Source organism: Sorex araneus, chromosome X (assembly GCF_027595985.1).
Source record: "Sorex araneus isolate mSorAra2 chromosome X, mSorAra2.pri, whole genome shotgun sequence".
Taxonomy (NCBI): domain Eukaryota; kingdom Metazoa; phylum Chordata; class Mammalia; order Eulipotyphla; family Soricidae; genus Sorex; species Sorex araneus.
This window is the reverse complement of record NC_073313.1, coordinates 327,896,892-327,918,728: the sequence shown is the minus strand read 5'-3', so window position 1 is coordinate 327,918,728 and position 21,837 is coordinate 327,896,892.

Sequence of the window (21,837 nt, the reverse complement as noted above, 5' to 3'; positions counted from 1 at the left end):
GAAACACCATGTTAGTCATACACTCATGTGCAGGGCATTTGCCTGAAGAGGTTTACTGCCACATGTGCTGATGGCAAAGATGTAGAAAGGCAAAAAATAACAATCTAACAGTCCTAAATATGGACTAAGGAGTGGACTGTTTATGTTCCTCTAGAACTCTTCCCATGAACTTCTGTGCAGCCATTTGAAGAAACAGTAGCCCATGGCCAGAGGGATTTAGGTTCTAAGACAGGGGTTATGGCACTTACCTTGCATACTAATGAACCCAGTTTGAATTCCTGGCACTACATATGATCCCCTGAGCACAGAGCCAGAAACAGCTCCTAAGTTCCTAAACACTGCTGGGTGTGCCCCCCTCCCCCCACACTCCCCTCCCCCCAACTCCGCCATCAAACAGAGAAACAGCCAGCAGGGCCAGGATGCAGCTTAGCAGTGGAGCACTTAGCTTACATGTATAAGGACCTGGGTTCTATTCATGGCACAGAGGAGAGAGGAGAGAAGGGGAAAGAAGAGAGGAGAAGAGGAGAAGAAGAGAGAGGAGAGGACAGGAGGGGAAGGGAAGGAGAAGAGAGGAGTGGAGAGGCAGTTCTCTTTGACAAACGTTAAAGTCTCCCAAGAAACATGAAATGAGGAAAGCAAGGTCAGTTGTGTAGCGAGCTCACAATTGTACACACCTAAATGCAGACCCACCTGTGTGTGTATCTGTATCTGCAGTGGCTTGAAGACAACACCAGAAAGCAATGAGTGCTACCTCTGGCCTGGGACCCTCCTCTCCCCTTCCCTCCTCCCCTCCCCTTGTTTGTCGGGCCATACCCAGCAGTGTCTACCCCCTACTCAGTGACAACGCCCAACTCTTGCTTGGGGGTTGATCCTGGTGGTGCTCAGGGGGCCTGAGGTCCTGAGGCTTGAACCCTAATGCTCCCTATTTTTCTCAAAGGAAAGCATGTGTTTCTACCTGTTGAGTCATTCCGACCCCTACGAAGTACATTTTCATTGTGAACTCTGCACTCTCATTTACCATGTATAGATAATGCCTGCTTCTGCTTTTTTTTTCCCCCTTGGTGGGGGTGGGGTGAGGTGGTGGTTCCTGGGCCATACTTGACAGGGCTCAGGGGTCTCTCCTGACTGTGCTTGGGTGACGGTATACAGTGCCAGGAACCAAAGTAGGGTCAACCACGTGCAAGGCAAGTGTCAGCCTCTATCCTATCTCTCCTGCCCCCACTGTTTTTATTAAAGAAGAGAAGTACGTGGGAATCCCAACCCTAACTTTCAAGCTGAGCTCCATTCTCCCGTAACTGGGAAGGCCTGGGTCAGCCTCTGTTCTGGGGAGCAGGGAGCTTATAGTGCCTCCACCCTGAGTTTGTGTGAGGGTTAGATGATGCCAGGCAGGTGTTTAGGGTTGGCTACCACCAAGCATTCTTGGCTTCCATTCATGGCACCCATTAAGCTATTTTTGATCAAACCCAAAAGCTCACTGTCCATTTGACCACAGGGCCCAGATATCTGATGGAATCATTAAGACCATTCCTTGAAGAGCGGGTGTTGGTGTTGGTTTTAATATTTTATCACCTGGCAGCCTCTTGTGGAAAACATTCACTGGGCGCCTCTTCCTGTGCCCTGCCCTGGCTGCTATTAATGGTCCCCAAAGCCTGCTTACAAAGTGTGCTTCTCGTATGGCTTCCCAAAACTCCAGCTCGACAGACAGGGTTGATGTATCGCTGGCGAACATCCTCTTCTCCTTGAGCTTTTTACAGAGGATGCGAGGGAAAGGGCTCTTCGGACCAAGCAATGGAGACTCTCAGAGCCATTATGTATCTGAGACCAATTCAATTACCCTCGCTGTGCCCTTTGCAACCAAGCACTTCCTAAACGTTATTACAGTCGCAGGAGTGCAGCGGCGCCAGGCAGACTCACCAATGTGGCAGGTCCCTGCAGCGCCCCCTACTGGCTGAGCCAGGGAGCACGGGGCCTGCGGGCCCAATGCTTGTGGGCGCCGCACCCCCACCCAGATGCCCTCATCCTCAGGTGACCTTTACAGAGCAAACTTGGACCAGAGAGATAGAACTTGGGTGAAAGCACTTATCTTGCACCTGACCCATTCTCGCTTGGTCCCCACACCTGAGCAGCGCCGGGAAAAGCTATAAGCACCACCAGATGAGGCCCCAAAATGAAATAAATAAAACTTGTAAGCAAGCCTGGATCTGTTGGGTTAGTGGATGCATCCACCGCAGGGAGGCTGGTTCGCTTCACCTCTGGCGGGTCTGGCCCACGGCAGACCTGGATTTGGTCTCTGGCACTCCATATGGTTCCCAAGCCATGCCAGAAATGATCCCTGAGCGCAGAGCCAGGGATAAGCCCTGAGCACTGCCCCCCAAACCGAAATGAATAAAAGGAAAAAGGGGGGGAAATTGGAGTGAGTGAGATAGTACAGGGTTAAGATGCTTGCCTTGCATGTGGTCGATCCAGCTGATTCCAGACTCCGAATGCTTCCCTAGGTCAGCAGGGTGCAGCCGGGAGCTGCCCAGGAAATCATCTGCACTACAGCACCCAAGCTACGTGCATCCTCTGGCACCTCTCTCTCCAAGCCCCGAACCACTGGTCAGGTTAGCCAAGGACTGTGGGAGGGCACCCTAAGCATGTGTGAGAGCCTCTCTCAATAAAGAAAATTTATTTATTTTAGTTATTTATTTTTTGCTTTTTGGGTCACACCCAGTGATGCTCAGGGGTCACTCCTGGCTCTGCACTCAGGAATCACCCCTGGTGGTGCTCAGGGGACCATATGGGATGCTGGGAATCGAACCCGGGTCAGCTGCGTGCAAGGCAAACGCCCTCCCCACTGTGCTATCGCTCCAGCCCCAAGAAAATTTATTTTTAAAGAAAAAATATAATCTGGTGGGGAGGTGGCTCAAAGTAGACTAAGAGCATGTTTTTTGATCCATGGCACCACCTGGTTCCTGATCAGTGACCATGGCCAGAAGCAACCCCTAAATACCACTGGGTGTGCCCCCCCCCCGAAAAAAAAGAAAAAGAAAAGAAAAAGAAACGTGTCACCGAAGCTGCTTATGTAAGAGTCACAGAAGCTGCATCTGTGGTCTGGTTCTGCACTGCACAGTGACCTCAGCGTCCTCGACCTCTCTCTCGGGGTCCTCCAGTCCAAGCTGCCCCACCTCTTTCCAAAGTGCTGGGATTCTGGGATTCTGGGATTCTTGGGGAACCGTCCCCAGGGCAGGCCTGCAGTCTGCGGTGGGCGCCTCCCTAGCTCCGCCTCTCCAGGTCCGCAGCCCCTGCCGGCCGCGGGCCCGCAGCGCCTCCAACAACCGCAGTGAGCCTGTCCTGCCCTCAGGTGCCGAGTCCCTCCACGGCTGCGCCCCGAGCCAAACACATTTATCCTCCTCATCCCTCCAATTCTTTGTGACTGGGATGAAGCCCAAGACTGGAGAGACGCAATAAATCTGTCCATGCGGCCCCACCCATTCTCCCGCCAAGCAGATGTGGTCGCCGGGAGCCAAGGCGTGGGGGGCTGGTGCAGGGCTGGGAGCAGGAGCGGGAGTCTGGAGTGCTGGAGAAGGCGGAGCCGGCTTTCCCAACTCCTGGGCCCCGTGCCCCAGGAGGTGAGTGCTGTAGAAGCCAGGGCTGAGGCTGGGGTCAGGTGGGAGGCAACAGGAAGAAGTCGCTGTGCTCACTCCCCCCACCCCCTCAGGCTGGGGGTCATCTGGACCTGGGCCAGTTCCTTCCCCCACCACTGAAAGGGACCAGGCACCTACAGGTCAGCTCATCGTGAGGCTGAAACAAGACTGCATGAGGAGAAGCACTCAATCAAAGGGGGGGGGCTCTTCACATGAACTGAGACCCCCTAAGCCCACCCCTCACTCAGGCTGAAGTACAGGGCTAGCTTCCCCCTGCTGTCCAAACTCCCTGAACCCCTGAACGTAACTCACTTAAAGCAGACCCTGCTTTTCGCCAGGGAGGGAGCCCTTCTTTCCAATCCCCTGTGCACTACTGCAAAGACTTAGCGGCAGAAGCAGTTCCCAGCACGTCTGTGGGTGCCAGGCACTGGTCGATGCTCGCATCCCCACGACCCCATGACAGAGTGAGGTCCTTGGGGACGATCAGGACCATATGCAGGAGTAGAGCCCAAGCAAGCACTGGGGTATTGCCAGAAGAGACTAAGCATCTCCTCTAACGCCTGCTTTCCCCCCAACCTACCCCACCCCCAATTTTGTTTTGCAAACTCTGGAATTTTCCATTCCATTAGTTTTATACCACCGGTAGTGAAGACTTCCGAGTGCAATTGGGAAGGAATGTGCTAAATGGCACAACACAGAGACCACTTCTCCCACGTGTTAGCCACACTCAGTGCCTCGCCCTTAATCCAGGACATTCTTGTCGGGGTGTTGATGGCCCCCTGATGGGGGGGAACCCTTAGTACCTCCTGGCAGCTGTTTCCCCATGGTCTGGGGGCTGGGATAGAGACCCAGAAAGAACATTGACCAAAGAAAAGCATTTCTATCAAATCCCAGGCGTGACTTTGGGTCTCTGAAGGTTCCCTAACATCACAATGAGAGGGAGTAAAAGGCGGGGTCACGGGGTGAAGAGCTAGTGTCACCTGGCATAGCAGAAGGCAGTCCCATACACTGGGGTTTCCAGTGACCTTTGGCTTCACAGGAGGGTAAGCCAAAGGTCACAATCATTTTCCGCAATCATTTTCTATTTACAGAGCTACTTCAGGGATTTGGTGGAAGGAGGGACCCCAAAGTCTACCCAGGCCCCTTCTTTTTATCTTGACACATGCTTCTGGATTATAGCTTATTTGCATAATAAAGATGTTATTTACTTATTGCTTTTTGGGTCACACCCAGCGATGTTCAGGGGTTACTCCTGGCTCTGCACTCAGGAATTACTCCTGGCAGTGCTTGGGGGACTACATGGGCTGCCAGGGATCGAACCCAGTTCGGCTGCATGCAAGGCAAACGCCCTACCCGCTGTACTATCATTCCAGCTCCGCATGATAAATATTTTATAAGCTCCCCTTAATATCCCAAGTGAAACTCATGGATTGTATAAGCGATCTATACAATCTATTCCCACCCAGATGGAAACCCTATACAGGGCTTCTAGCCTCAGAGCTGCTGACCTGGGGTCAGGTACCTCCCAGGGGGCCCAGTACAGGAGCTGGATTCCACCCTGAGCCACTCCTCTCTTCATGCCAGTCTGACCTCGCTCCGAAATGTGACAACGGAAACTCTCTCCACACAGCCAAATGTCTCTAGAAGGGAAAGGCGGCCCCCTGCTGAGAACCACACCTCTCTTCTAAGGAGAAGCCGCAGGCCACAGGGTGTCTGAAGGAAATGTGTATCTCAAACACCAGTGCTCGCGCCAACTGCCTGGAAATGTGTTTGCTAGAGGGCTGCTGCCTGCACTTCCCATGAGTGAAAAGGTTTGGTGTCAGAGAAGATCAGAATAGAAAAAATGCAAAGACAGAGGTGGGAACGAACATTGGCATAAACACCAATGTTAGGGACTGGGGAGATGGCTCAAAAGGCTTGAGGGTCCAGAGAGATAGTACAGCTGGAAGGGGACTTGCCTCGAACATATTCCATCCAGCATCCCGTATGGTCCCCCAGCACCACCAGGAGTAACCCCTGAACCAGGTGTGGCATGGAAACAAAACAAACAAAAGCACATTTTCGGTTGGTTTCATTCCACATTACAGAGTAACTGCCCCCATCTCCGCTCAAACCCTTTTCAAGAAATACATCATCAGAAATGCTCACTCCATAGATTTGGAAACCAGCACACCATGATTACGTAGTCATTTCCAGACATCTTTCTTGCGTTTCTCTCTATGATGGTCTTCTAACTAGTAGACTTTTAAAGGAACTTCGTAGAACTTTTTTGCAGGATGATAATGTTCTACATATTGCTGATGTGCATTTGTGGTGTGTGCAGTCTGGAGCACGGGTCAAGCAGGACACTCGCCATTCCTTTGTAGTATGAAATGCTTCTAAACCTCAAGGCTCCTTCCCGGAAATGTCACTGGCATTGTCAATCCATGACCATCACAGCCAACTTAGAAAAGTTCCTTCTGGACGAGAGCGCTCCTGTGGACTACCTCCAGTTTTTCCGACCACATCCCCTGCCTCCCAAGACTGAATTGACCTGCACATGCTTTGGCTGTCCATGGGCTCTGAAGTCCCTGCCCCTGACCGGGTGTCTATATGATGACCATTATCGTCATCTCTGCTGCTTCTATCACCTTGGTATCGTTTTGAATAACCACAGATCATGTAATGAAACTCTCAGCTCAGAGCACGAACAAGCTAAATAGGTAACACTGGCGCCCCTGGCTGTTAAGTTTTGTCATTTCTTTCGAACTTACAATGACCCTATGAGGAAGAAACAGCCTCTAGCCACATTTTGTAGATGAGAACACTGGGGAATAGGAAGTTTGCATAACTCGTCCAAAATTACTTAACTCGTGGTGACAGAATCAGGATTCAAACCCTGGCTCTCACTCTATTTGCTTTATACTCTTGCCCTGAAACTGACTTTCCTGTGTTTGATTTAAGGAAAAGAAGTAAATGGCAGGGTCAGAAAGAAAGTACAGTGGGTAAAGGCACTTGCCTTGCATGTGGCCAACTTGGGTTTTGAATCCCCAGGACCTCATATGGTTCCCTGAGTCCTGCCAGGAGTTATCTTGGAGCACAGATCCAGGAGTAAGCCCTAAGCACCACCAGAGGCCACCCCTATCCCCACCCAAACCCACTCTCAAGAAACAAATAAATGGCAGCAAGACACAGTTCTATACAAATGATGTGAACTGTATTCAAAGCTCATTCAGACTCGTGCACACAGCCCCACACCCTCTACCCTGTGTCCCGCATACTTGGAGAAGTCAGGATTAAGGAAGGGCTATTGGGAATCTTCTCTTTGAAGCCCCCAAAACACTTCATTGTGAAAGAAACACTGAACTCAATTCACCTAAGCCAAGGTGGCAAACATTTCATTCAAAGTGTCAACTGATGGAGAGGTGGTGGGGCCCTCTGGGTGACAAGGTTTCTAAGGCAAGTCAGAGGTCACTGTCACCATCCATTAGTAATGCCTGCTCCAGGTAGGGACCTCTCATGAGGCTGGGGAGTTACTTCATTCCCCCAGGCAGAAAGCTGGAAGTATATGCCTTAGAAACCTTTTCAAAAATAGGAATTGAAACAAAAAAGGAATTTCTGGTGGTAAATTCTCGGTTAAGCAGAAAACTCAGTTCCTCAGACTCACCGTGGACTCATAGAAATTGATGGCTTAGGAACAGCTTGGACCTGTGGTTCTCAGATTTGCCTTGCAGTAGAATCACCTGGGGAACTTCTGAAAAATTCTGATGTCTAAGTTATGACTTAATTGGTCTGGGTGGGTGGGCCTGGATCCAGGAATTGGTATTTTCTTGAAATTTCCCTCCTGATTCTTCTACCCCATCCTGGCTAAGTACAGAGACTTGTTTAAAAGCTCTCCTTTTTGAGAGAGAGAGGTCAAAAGTGAATGCCCTGCCACAGAGGCGAGGGGGCAGGGAAGAGGGGGAGGGGGATGGGATTGGGAGGTGGGAGGGATACTGGGTTCAGTGGTGGTGGAGAATGGACGCTGGTAGAGGGAGGGGTGCTCGAACATTGTATGAGGAAAACACAAGTATGAAAATGTGTAAATCTGTTACTGTACCCTCATGGTGACTCACTAATTAAAAAATAATAAATAAATAAAAACTCTCCTTTTTTAGATGAGGAAATAAAGGTTTAGAGAAGACGGGTGGTTTTCCCAGGAACACAAGCAGGGGACACAGATCATGGCCTGCATCCCTGGTCCCTCTTCTGGGGGGTGTGCAGCGCAGGACACAGGGAGTCCGGGCCAGTCTTGCAGTCTGTGTCCTGCCGACAATTTCCTTCTGCCTCTCACGTGTAGCTGAAGATACACACCTTCGAAAGAGCCTGAGAACTGTCCCGGCTCTCAGTTTCTTGTCTGCTTTGTCGTACCTTGTAATGCCTTTTAATTACCTTTTTAATGCCATGAGAACCATTGCCTGGTCACCTGCTCATGCTTGACCTCAAAGTCACTTTTAAAAGGTGACAGAAGCGGGGGCTGGAGCAATAGACAACGGGTAGGGCATTTGCCTTGGACGCAGCTGACCCGGATTTGATTCCCAGCATCCCATATGGTCCCCTGAGCACCGCCAGGGGTAATTCCTGAGTGAAGATCCAGGAGTAACTCCTATGCATCTCCAGATGTGACCCAAGAGCAAAAAGAAAAAATAAATGTGACAGAAGGACTGGAGAGATAAACAGCAGGTAAGGTGCTTGCCAAGGATGTGGCCGACTCAGATTCTATCCCCAGCATCCTGTATGGTCCCCTGAGCCTGACAGGAATGATTCCTGAGTGCCGAGCCAGGAGTAACCCCTGAGCATCACTGGGTATCGCCCCAAACCACAAGCGATAAATAAAAAGGTGACAGAAGATGAGGACAGAACTCTGTGGTAAAGCACTTTGCACCTTCCAAGTTTGAACCCTGGGTTCAAACCCTCACCACCAGGTGGGGAGGTGGGGGACTATTTAGGGGAAATGGCTCAAAAAGCAAGGGCTGAGCACAGGCTTTGCATGCGGGAAGCCTAGTTTCAATACCCATGGACGCTGTCAGGAGTGACCCTAAGCATTGTCAGCTATGGCCCCAGAGTTGATAGAAGACATGAGAAGCAAGTCAGCATGTACCAAGCACCTTGCCTATTTATTTCCCTCTCAGCTACACAATGTTATTGTCCCATTTTCCAGATGAGGAAAGGTGGTCTGCTGGGGAGGCATTTGCCCAAGGTCACGAGGTTTGGGAACGGCTGGCCAGAATCTAATCTGTCCTCAGCACTGCCTTCTGCAGTCTGTTACAGGATTGGGTGCATCACCCCACAGCTTGCTCATTAGTTGCAAGAAGCAAATGGTAACGATGCAGTGAATCATGGCCACGCATTGACCAACTGAGTGTGAGCAAATGGACGTCACCTGACACCACTCCTGCCACCCACCCGCTGGTTCTCACACCTGGTCTCTGCTGGGAAAACAACCCAGAAACTCCAGCTGAGGAAGGTTCTATAAAATAATCCCCCTCTGCTCATCAAGGCTCCACTGGCATGAAAGACAGAGGCAGGAGAACTCAGAGTCAAGAAAACAAGGGGCAGGAGGCTTGGTGCCGTATTTGAATTTGTCCTGTGGTGGGTGAAATGCATTGTTTGTTTTTTGGAGAGGATGGGGGATGGGGCTGCAACCCAAAGCAGTGCTCAGGGCTTACTCCTAGCTCTGTGCTCAGGGATTACCCTGGCAGTGCTTGGGGGAGACAAATGTGGTGCCGGGAACTGAATCAGGATTGGATGTGTGCAAGAAAATCACCTTAACCCACATACTATCTCTCTGGTCCCGTTTCTTCTTTTCATTTTTACCATATGATGCCAAGGATCGATTGAACCTAGGGCTCTAGCATGCAAAGCACAAAGAGCATGCACGCCAGCCCTTTAAATGTCTGGAGACTTGGGGCTGGAGCAATAGTACAGCGGGTAGGGTGCGTGGCTTGCACGAGGCCGATTCCCACTTGGTCCTCCAAGCACTGCCAGGAGTAATTCCTGAGTGCAAAGCTAGGAGCAACCCCTGTGCATCACCGGGTGTGACCCAAAAAGCAAAAATAAATAAATAAATGTTAGGAGGCCCTATGGGTCAACTGACAAAACTGGAATTGAAAAACTTACTGTAGCAGAGTTAAAGTTCCTGAACATAATGATTTTGCCATCTATGCCTATGTTCAAGAATAGCCCGTTCTGAGGAACGACCCACTTCGGTATTAAGAGATAAAGAAGCGGGATGCTTCAGCCACTCTCAAAAGGCTGAGAAAGATATGACTGCAGTGCTCGTGTGGCCTTCCGAGGAGAGCTCCCTACAGAGCAGGGAGGGAATTACAAAAATCTGTGGCTTTATTTAATCAAATCACGCCTGACATCAGGCAAAATACTTTGCAAAGTGCCCTTCTTGGCTTCGAACATGTCTTGATCTTGGAAAAGACACAAATCAAATGTCGAGGCTCCACCAACCCACTCCCCACTGTTCCCCCACAAAAGGGAAAACCCATCTGTCTTCATGAATTCCTCCATGTTTCCTGGAAGTTTTATTTGGGGTTTTATTACTCTTTTCCATATTTGCAGGGAGAGAGAAACTCAGCGGGCTACGGCTGAGTGCACTTTCTCTCTCTTGGCCTCCTGCTCTGATGAAAATCTTAGTCGACTTCTTCTTCTGCCAGATGGAGGCGATGCAGAAGGGGCCTCGGACTTGAAAAATCAGAAAGGTTTGTCTTTGATTTTTTTTTCCTTTAAAATTTGGGGAAACTTGTGTGGTATACAGAGCTATGATATCAGAATTCTGAGAGAAGAAACATCCCAAAATGAAATGTTTGGAACTAATGGAGGTAATTCATGGCTTCGCTGTTAAGTTCCGGCTTCTTCTGGAGACAAGGGGGACCCCGCCGTTTCTGGCACCAGCACCCGAATTAGTCAGAGTCTCAGCTGCAAATCACATAACCTGCCCTAGACTGAGTTAGGCAGAGAAGAAATTACTCTGGGATATTAGGGAGCTCACAAGAGCCCACAGAGGACCAGAGTCCGGAAAGGAGACCAACCAGACAGGAGCAAGGCCTGCAGCAGGGACCCTCAAGGTGGTCCCTTGAGGACACAGCCGTGCTGGGACTCTGATGCTGGCACTGGCCCTGGTGCCCTGCCCAGCCTCCCTGAAGCTTCCAGGCCTGTGCCCCCAGTCCCTCGGGGCTCTGTTTCCTGAGTGGGAGGGGGTGTCTGGCGGGCCTGGCCTACTTGCAGGAAAGGCTGGAGCCCAGGAGAACCTCTCAGGAGGCAGGGTGGAGGACCGGCCCACTGACTGGGGAGAGGCTTGTGGTCTCAGCCAGGCCCCAGGCAGCAGGCACAGCCCTCTCATGGGGGACAGCACACGAGGACAGTTGGAGAGTTTCTCTGCTTTCGTAACTTTCTTTTTTGTTCGGCTTCGGGGCCAAACTCAGGTGTTCTCAGGGCTTTCTCCTGACTGTGCTCAGGGATCACTCCCAGCGGTGCTTGGGGAACCCTGGGAGATTGCATTCAGGTCTACGGTGTGCACGGCAGATAGCTTATCTGACCCCTTAGAGCTACTTGAATAAAGGAAGTCAGGGACAGTGTGGACTGTGGGTCCCTGTCCAGCTCTCTGGAAGGTCAGGGAGCACCATTCTTGTGGGCCAGCAGTTGTAGGAAGTGAGGCCGCACTGGTCAGCAGGGGGCTGTCTGCCCTCCAGCCAGCTTCACAGCCCAGCACGGGGGTGAGCACGGGGCGGAATGCTGTCCCAAGGTAAGGGGGTGAGACTGTCCCAACGTTAGGGAGTGGGGGGGATGAAAAAATTTCTTCCCCAAAATGTCATCTTAATAAGACTTACAAAAATTCAAACGTGCCTGTTTGACACCATCTAAACATTGGGTTTTGTTTGGTTCTTGTTTTGTTGGTGTTGCTGTTTTGGTTCACTGACAAGCTCTGCTTGACACATCATCTCCGAATGAACACCACACACAAACATGGACGAAACTTGCAAATAACGTCACCTCCTGGTGAGCTGGCCTCAAGCCTCTGACCAGAACAGTGGCCTGGGCCTGCTTGAAGCATGGCCTGCTGTTTAGCTTAGTGATCCTTGGCGCACTTGATCCTGAGATCTTTTAGCATCCAGTTAATATGCCGCAACTCCTCCTTCTGAAAGGTGTGGGTTGGAAATAGCCTGCTTTCCCAGGAGAGACACCCGGCCCAGCCCGGGAGTCCCAGCTCTGATATCATAGCTCTGAACCCTGCATATCCCCAGGCTCTGCCCCCAAATCCTTCCTTCAAACGGGTTTGGATGAGGACTCAAGGTACCGTTTCCTACATTTCATCATTGTATCCACTTCTTTTAAGCCAAAGGGTTTTTTAAAAAATAATAGTGATAAACTTGCACACACACACACACACACACACACACACACATTTTAGGGCACATCTGGCAATGCTCAGGACTTACTCCTAGCTCTGTGCAGGGCTCAGGAGACCATGTGGGGGTGTGAGGATCAAACCAGGCCAGTGGCATGCAAGGCAACTGCCCTACCAACCACGGCCACACTGTCTTTCTGGGCCTGAACCTTTTATTTTTTTTTTTTTCCGTGCCTTTTTTGGGTCACACCCAGCAATGCACAGGGGTTACTCCTGGCGGATGCTCAGGGTACCATATGGGATGCTGGGAATCGAACCTGGGTCGGCCACGTGTAAGGCAAACACCCTACCCGCTGTGCTACTGCTCCAGCCCCTTGAACTATTTTTAATAAGATCACAAACCCATTTAATCCCATAGTGGCAAACTAAAGGCAAACTGCTAGTGGCCGTATGATAAAATTTGCTAGATGTGTTTTGAGATATTGAAGCTGCTTTGGGGGTGGGGGCCTCTCAAGCAATGCAGGGAGGCCAGGTGGTGTGAGGATTCTGTGTATCAGGCATGTGCTCAAGCTCTTTGAGTTCCCTCCCAGTGCAGGCCTTCGTGTTTCTAGACATTAAGAAATGCAATGGGGTGGGGGGCGGGGGGCAGCGAGCAGGCGGTATAGAGCACATGACTTTTCACATGGGTGAAAACAAACACAGATGAAATCTGTCTCCAGGATCTCTTTAGACCAAGCCAGCCCCCATCCACCCCCTCTTTTCCACTTGCGTTTCCTTATTGTTCCCAGGTCCTAACCCTGAACTCTCCCAGGAGTCGACGGATTGCAGAGCCTCGCACATCTGAAGCTCTCTCTTGCAGCATTTTGAGGTTGTTCTTTGTTTTGTTTCTCCTACACAACTTCCTTCCTCCTTTCCCTGGCTCCCCTGGGCGTTGAAGAGGCAGGCTAACCACTAATCGTGTCCTTCTGTGGCAGGGAAGGCAGCCCCGTGGGCCCCCCACTGCTCCCAGGCCAGGAAGGGTAGAAAACACCCCCAGAACAACACGGGTCACTGCCTGCAGGGGTGCTTCTTGAACTCGAAGCCTGGAGGCTTCTGAGCTGCACAGCTGTTGGGCTGGGGCCTTGCTGGCTGGGTCTCACAGGGACCACGCCTTTTGTGTCGGAGCCCTGAGGCTGACCTTCCCTGGGTAGGCTGTCCCAGCTACCTTGTATAGTCCAGAACTTGTCTGTCTGTCTTTCTTTCTCTCTCTCTCTCTCTCTCTCTCTCTCTCTCTCTCTCTCTCTCTCTCTCTCTCTCTCTCTCTCTCTCTTTCCTTCTTTCTTTCTTTCTTTCTTTCTTTCTTTCTTTCTTTCTTTCTTTCTTTCTTTCTTTCTTTCTTTCTTTCTTTCTTTCTTTCTTTCTTTCTTTCTTTCTTTCTTTCTTTCTTTCTTTCTTTCTTCCTTTCCTTCTTTCTTCCTTCCTTTCCTTCTTTCTTCCTTTCCTTCTTTCTTCCTTTCTTCCTTCCTGTCTTTCTTTCTTTCTTTCTTTCTTTCTTTCTTTCTTTCTTTCTTTCTTTCTTTCTTTCTTTCTTTCTTTCTTTCTTTCTTTCTTTCTTTCTTTCTTTCTTTCTTTCTTTCTTTCTTCTTTCTTTCTTTCCTTCTTTCTTCCTTCCTTTCCTTCTTTCTTCCTTTCCTTCTTTCTTCCTTTCTTCCTTCCTGTCTTTCTTTCTTTCTTTCTTTCTTTCTTTCTTTCTTTCTTTCTTTCTTTCTTTCTTTCTTTCTTTCTTTCTTTCTTTCTTTCTTTCTTTCTGTCTTTCTCTCTGTCTTTCTTTCTGTCTTTCTTTCTGTCTTTCATTCTTTCTCTTTCTTTTGGGACCATAGCCAGAGGTGCTCAGGGCCTACTCTTGGCAGGTTTGGGGGAATCATATGTGGTGCCAGTGATTGAACTACCAGTGACTCAACCACAGTCAGCCTATGCAAAGCAAGCAACCCTGTACTATCTCTCCAGTCCCAACTTTCCATATTGTCAGGGACCTGGGCTCTGGACCATATTCAGCAGTGTTCTGGGTTTACTCCCAGCTCTGTGCTCAGGGATCACAGAACCCTGGTGGTACTGAGGGAACCATATGTAGTACTGGGGATAGAACCAGGGTTGACTTTGTGGGAGGCAAAAACCTTACCTTCTGCGCCATCTCTCTGGCTCATGCTTTGCATTTTCTGCCTTCCTTTTGTGAGTGAAGATTCTGAAAACCATGCTCATTAAGGTATCAAGTTCTGATCTAAATTTCAGACTTTGGGCTAGAATGAACATCTGCTGGGAAAAATTAAACCCAGGAGACAATCAACTCCAAACTAGATTAGTTCTAAAGTGCTACAGGCGCCTCTGGATCTCCATGTCTGTGGCCCAAAGGCCCTTTTGCTGTCCTCACACTGGGCTTCCCGGCCTGGTTTTCCATGAGTTCAATGAGTAATAAACAGAAGATCAAGCCCTCACAGGCCACTTCAGTGCCAGGCTCCTTTCTTTCTTTTCTTTTCTTTCTTTCTTTCTTTCTTTCTTTCTTTCTTTCTTTCTTTCTTTCTTTCTTTCTTTCTTTCTTTCTTTCTTTCTTTCTTTCTTTCTTTCTTTCTTTCTTTCTTTCTTTCTTTCTGTCTTTCTGTCTTTCTGTCTTTCTTTCTTTCTGTCTTTCTTTCTTTCTATTTTATCAAATCACCGTGAAATAGTTACAAGCTTTCATGTTTGGGTTACAATCTCACAATGATCAAACACCCATCCCTCCACCAGTGCACATTCCCCACCACCAATATCCTGGGCATACCCCCCTTTCCCACACTCCCCCTGCCTCTATGGAAGACAATATTCCCCATACTGTCTCTACTTTTGGGCATTATAGCTTGCAACACAGACACTGAGAGGTCATCATGTTTGGTCCATTATCTACTTTTGGCATGCATCTCCCATCCCAACTGGTTCCTCCAGCCATCATTTTCTTAGTGGTCCCTTCTCTATTCCATCTGCCTTCTCCCCTCTGCTCATGAAGCAGTCTTCCAGCTATGGGGCAATCCCCCTGGCCCTTGTATCTACTGTCCTTGGGTGTCAGCCTCATGTAATGCTACCGTACACTCCACAAATGAGTGCAGTCCCTCTATGTCTGACCCTCTCTTTCTGACTCATTTCACGTAGCATGATACTCTCCATGTTTATCCATTTATAAGCAAATTTCATGAGTTAATCTCTCCTAACAGTTGCATAGTATTCCATTGTGTAGATGTACCAAAGTTTCTTTAACCAGTCATCTGTTTTAGAGTGCCAGGCCGTTTTCTAATGACTCCTGGGATGCTGAGCTCTCAGGGCTGGGTGTCTGGACTCATCTGAGTTCTCCAAAGGCTCTTCCCAATGCCTCTGGGTCAAGACAGAAGATCATTGCATAAAGACACAGCTTGTTCTCAGACAGGCAGTAACCCAGGGCACTGCCTTTCCCAAAGGCTATTACACAGAGGCGTGATGACAAGGAGACGACACTGTCCTAGTGAGTTACATGAAGGCATGATCTTGCTTCTTGTCTGGCACATAGCAAGACACCCTCGGAAATGAAGCTGGATGTTTCAGGCAGGAAAACCCTTATCTTCATCTTCTGAGGAAATGCCCCACTCAGCAATCCAGACCCAGACTGTTATCCCTTGGGCAGTCACTTAATTCAGTCCCCAATTCTCCTGGCTTCTGATTCGTATTTTCCATGTGCAAAGAAACCCTTTGCAGAGGGTTAACCAAAATTCAAAATTTCTGGAAATGGGTACCTGCGATGCTCTTAGCCAGCTCCCCAGAGATTCTCAGTCACCCAGCCCCTTCTGCCTGCCCCCCCTCCCCTGTCCACCCCCACCACACACACACAAGCTTGAGAATTCCTCACCCAAAGTTGATGCAAGCCTGGGAGTGAAAGAAGGTGAGAGAAGGTGAGGGTAGAGACTCCGGTAAAGGGGGATGGTTTATATGGACTGTCCCAGTCCAATAGAATGGGTTAAACGGTTCCCTCACCAGCACTCCCTCAGTCTTCTCCCTGCAGGACGGCCTGCATCTGCTCCCCTGGACCCTCCCTGCAGGGCCGTTCTTTCCCCGTCTGCCTCCTGGCCAATTGTTTTAGCAGACAAGCACAGAGCCTGAAGCAAACAGTCTATTCTTCAAAGTAAAAGTTGGACTGAGATTTAGTGGAACAGTTCTCTTCTCAGCGATTCTCTTCTCCCAGATCCTGAGTAAGAGAGGCCAGTGCCCCGAGCAGCCGTGTGGCTGGCCAGCAGCTTTTGCCTTCTGGAAGGGTTAAAAGACATTTTATCCTGTCGTTGCAGGAACTCAGGGACTTGGAAGGTTTTTATGATCTGGGAAATACTCAAAAAGTTTTCCAGTCTTGATGATTTGGTGGTGGGGGAGTGGGGCTGCGAATCCCATAAATCTATTTAGATTCTGAAAATATGGGAATTTCATTACCTAAAAAATGTTCACTCACATATTTGTTGAAAAGACCCACAAAACAAAACTTCCATGAAGAATGTTTGAAGAAGCCTTCCTTATCGTTTTTAAAGCGCCTGAGAGGATTTTTGTTGGCTCCCACAAGCTTCTTAGCTGCTTCTAAAGGACGTGCTTTATTTTTATTTATTTATTTATTATTATTTTTTTGCTTTATCGGTCACACTGGCAATGAACAGGGGTTACTCCTGGCTCCACACTCAATCACCCCTGGCAGTGCTCAGATTGACCATATGGGATGCTGGGAATCGAACCCGGTTTGGCCGCGTGTAAGGCAAAGGCCCTACCCACTGTGCTATTGCTCCAGCCCCAAGGGGGGGTGGTGTTCTTTAAAGGGTAAAGAGGAACACATTTCAGGCGGAAGAGTGCTCCTGGGCCGAGCTGCCCACAGACAGGGAGATGGCTCCGTCGGCTCAAGACTGCGAGCTTAATGGCGGTACCCTTGGCTCCCATGTTCAGTAGTTGGAGACTAAGGATCAGAAATGTGATACCCCCACTCCCGATGTTTCGGAGTTTTGTACTGCTGGGGTCAAACCCAAGATGCAAGACAAGTGCTCCACTGCTGAGCTACATCGCAGCCCAGGATCCTGCTCATTTCAATACTCTACGTGATTCTCCAAGTCAGAATCCTATGATGTGTGCACATGGATAAAGAGCGGTGCAAGATTTGTTTTCATTTATTTGAGAAAGACATTGAGGGACAAATCATTTGATTATATTTATTTTGGGGTGCTGGATATTGAACCCCATCATATGTACAATTTTGGTATTTTTTGGGTCATACTCAACAATGCTCAGGGGTTATTCCTGCGTCTACACTCAAGAATTACTCTCGATGATGTTCTGGGGCCCATCTGGGGGTGCCAGGGTTTGAAGCCAGATTGGTTGCATGCAAGGCAAGTACCTGACCTGCTTGTCCTATCACTCCAGCCAGCCCCCATACGTGAATTGTTTTTTTAATCTTTGCTATTGAGGCGTTCTCAAGCAGTACTCAGAGAGAAATGGGGCCCTCCCAGCTATTCTTGGTCAGCCAGACCCGTGGTTCAAGGTGAGGGTCTGAGGGTCCAGTGCTGCTTGCCCCTGCAGTGCCAGGAGTATTGGTGCTACTGGTGGTTCTCAAAGGCCTCTAAAGCCACATCCTGAGTTTCTTGGGGGAGCACGTGGTGCCAGGGATAGTTTCAGGGTCATCTGCAAGCAAGTTATGTGGCATAACCACTGCACTTTCTGCTTCACACTTTTTCCTTCGTAGTGTTCTTTAATCTCAAGAAATTATAGTCCAATAAAATAATTTTCTATGTTTATTTTTTGGAGAGCACAGCGATTGGTACTTAGGGGCTCAAATTCCAGTGGCGCTCAGAGACTGAACCCTGGATCTAGCATGCAAAGCATGCACGTGAGCCCTTTGAGCAATCTTCCAGGCCCCTTATGGCATACTCAGTAATACACTTCACTGTAGCACTGAGCACTGTCGTCCTGTTGTTCATTGATTTGCTTGAGTGGGCACCAGTAATGTCTCCATTGTGAGACTCGTTATTACCGTTTTTGGCATATTGAATACGCCACCAGTAGCTTGCCAGGCTCTGCTGTGTGGGCAGGATACTTTCGGCAGCTTGCCGGGCTCTCTGAAAGGGATGGAGTAATAGAACCCAGGTTGGCCGCGTGCAAGGCAAACACCCTACCCACTGTGCTATCGCTCCAGTCAGCTTTAAAAATAAAGTGTCCTTCTTACCTAATCATCAAGGACTTTTGAATTGGAGTCACCGTTTTAGATTTCAAAACCATATTCCCCCGCCCTCACCCCCCAAAAAAACCCAACAAACTATTCCTTTTCAATAGTTTTTAAATTTAGCACCATCAAATACAGATCTAAAAGTCTATGTACAAGCACATACACACACACGTGTAGACTGTTTCAAATCAGGGTCAAATGATTCAGTCAACTATTTCCTCCTTCCCTTTCCCTTGTTCAGGAACTGGGAGCTGCACATTTGGTTGTGATGCTGGGAACCACAACCACAAATGTGCTGCCAGCATTGCACTTGGTGTGTGTGGTGGCGCCAGAATTCCATCTCAGCCTCACCCTGCAAGACTCTTGCTCTGAGCTATTTCCAGACCCCTGTCAACTTATTTGTGATATTTGTGCTTCAGTTAAGCTTAAATATTTTACTCATTGAACCCTAAAGTTGACATGAAATATAAAAATCTGAGCAGTTAAAAATAGCAGTTCTTAGTTGATAAGTACCTAGATTTGGTTTCCTATGTAGTTATAAGGGCGTTTGCCTTACACGCGGCTGACCTGGGTTCGATTCTTCCATCCCTCTTAGAGAGCCCGGCAAGCTACTGAGAGCATCTTGCCCAGCAGAGCCTGGCAAGGTCCCGTGGTGTATTCGATATGCCAAAAACAGTAACAAGTTTCACAACGGAGATATCACTGGTGCCTGCTCGAGCAAATCGATGAGCAACGGGATGACAGTGACAGTGACATGTAGTTATGAGGTAGTTATATATGCAGAGATTTCCCCCCCCCTCCTTTTTGGTGGGAGAGTTCACCCAGCAGAGCACAGGGGACCACATGTGGTGCTAGGGATTGAATCTGGGTAGGCCACATGCAAGGCAGGTGGATAGCACCTATGGTACTAACCTCTCCAACCTAAGGGCTGGGATATAGGAGATTGAGTTACTCCTGGCAGTGCTGAGCTTTCTCCTGGCTCTGTGCTCAAGGACCACTCCTGATACACTCAGGGGATAAGGGGTACAAGGGATCGAACTTGTGTTGGTCACATGCAAGACAAAAGCCACTGTATCTCACAGCCTCCTGAACATTTTTTTTTTTCTTTTTTGGGGACCCACCTGGAAATGCACAGGGGTGATTCCTGGCTCTGCGCTCAGGAATTACTCCTGGCGGTGCTCTGGAGACCATATGGGATGCTGGGAGTCTAACTCGGGTAGGCCTCATGCAAGGCAAACACCCTACCCGCTGTGCTATCACTCCAGCCTTCCCCCTGAACATTCGTAAGGAAAAAAAAAGAATTAAGGTCCTCCTTTTCAAACCCCCGTTTAAGGATAAGAATCACTAATTCTTGTTTTTGTTTTAGGACGATGCCTCGATTGGGGCTTACTCCTGACTTTGTACCCAGGGGTCTCTCCTGGCAGGCCTTGGGAATCACACATGGTGCCAGGGATCAAATAGGGGAGCCACATGCAAGATTAGCACCTTACCGCTGTCGTATCTCTCTGGTGACTTCATTTTTATTTTTTCCCCACTTACTACTTTTCTTGTTGTGAGGGAAGAATGGGGGTTTGTTTTGTGATGCCAAAATTCTATGCAGGTAAGGCACGTGCTCCCCTATTCAGGTATAAAGCTGGTCCTGTTTTTCCTTTCCATCACTCTTCTTGGACTTTCCAAGCAGTGCAGAGGGTTCTGGGCATGCAGGAGAGAGTGGGCTATGCAGGCTAGATGCTTCATGAGGCCCAGAACACAGTGATGCTCAGGTTTAGCCCTGCAAGTTGCCAGAGCAACTGTCCTGGGGATCAAAAGCAGGCCTCCCGTATGCCAACCATGTGCTCCAGTCGGGCACAATCTCCTAGGTCCTCTTCCACTATTCTTTGGGGAAATATTTTTCTTTAAAACCAATATTCACCAGGCAGAAACTTAGCTCCAGGTCACTAATGGCACCGTTTTAATCTACCTTGGGTGTACATCATGTATAGACCTGTATCATGTCATCTGACTGCCTTCTGCACTTCCCAAACCCAAACTTGGGCAAGCAATCAAAATATTCTCTAACTCTCCCGTTTCTGGTTCATGGAAAATTATATGCAGGTCCTCTGTAGTCTTTCCTCAGGAACCAAGTATGATATGGGAAAACAGGATAGAACTGCCTAGAGGGAGGAAGAAATCATTTGAATTCCCCCTATCTTATGATATGGGGCCCCACAACAGAAATTGAGATTCTTAAAACACGAGGCTTTGACTTTGGGGTCACTGGCACAGCATACAGATAATTTAAATGAAAGTAATAATGGTTTGAGTTTCTCCATAATTACACTTGTTATTTACACAGCACTGAGCAAAGTGTGTACAATGGTTACTTACAAAGCCAGGGATGTGCTCAGTGAGTGAAAGAGCACATGCCTTGCTACATGTTTGAGACTCAACACTACCCATGTCCTCAAAAACCATCTCCTGCAAGGAAACAAATTAAGTAAAATGTGGATTTTTGCTTTTTTGAGGGGGTCACCCTCAGCTCGGGTAACAACTTTACCTTGGATAGTCACTCCTGGCAGTGCTGAGAACTGTATGTGTTGCTAGGAATCAAATTTGGGTTGGCCACATGCAGGGCAAGAGCAAACTTTGTATTTTCTCTCCAGTCCCATGTGAGTATCGCCCAAATTTTAATAATAGTTGCCCTGAGCTCACATCTTCCTTTATGGCTAACATTACTTGCAGTGCAGGGTTGAAGTCAGTCACTTGATTTTTCGAGTTTTCACTTACAAATATACTTTCCCAAGCCCTTTCACCACCGGCCTGCCAGACTTACTTCTGCCAGAGTATTTTCAATCTGTTTGATTTTTGAGCCACACCCAACTGCGCTCAGGGCTCACCCCTGGCTTTGCGCTTAGAGGTCACTCTTGGCAGGGTTTGAGGGGCCATATAAGGTCCTGCGGATCAAACCTGGGTCAGCTGCACGCAAGACAAGAGCCATACCCCTGGTACTATCGCTCCAACCCCTAGAGTATCTTCAATCCAAAGGTAGATTTGAGCTGGATAAAGTTACCCACAGCGCTGGTATAGTGAGATATTAGCCAGTCATTCTAAGGTTAGACGACATGTTTAATAATGAACTAAATTAACCAGAGGTCTGGTTTGCTTGGGTGAGTTACACCTGTTTTGATGCTTCCAAAAGAAGTGCAGTTTATAAACTCAGCTCTATAGCAGGCACAATTTGCAGGTAGAAAAAACAGACACTAACTTCAACCTCCATCAACAATGACATTTGCTGAGAATTTTCTTCGTGTGCTGCCCAGGGAGTGAGCTGCCCCATTATTCTTCTGACTACCAAGGAAAAAAATTAGATGAAAGGCACCAGAGGTGGACCTCAGGAAGTCCTGGGGAACTTTGGCTGTGAAGGAAAGGAGCAATAAGGTTCAAACATATTCATGAAGAAGGAAAACCACAAATACTTGCTTTGGGCTAGAGATAGTACAACAGGCAAGGCTCATGTCTAGTAAATTGCTGATCAAGTTGGATCCCTGGCACCCCATATGGTCCCCAGGTACCACCAAGAGTGATTCCTCAATGCAGAACTAAGAGTAAGCTATGAGGACCACCAGATACGG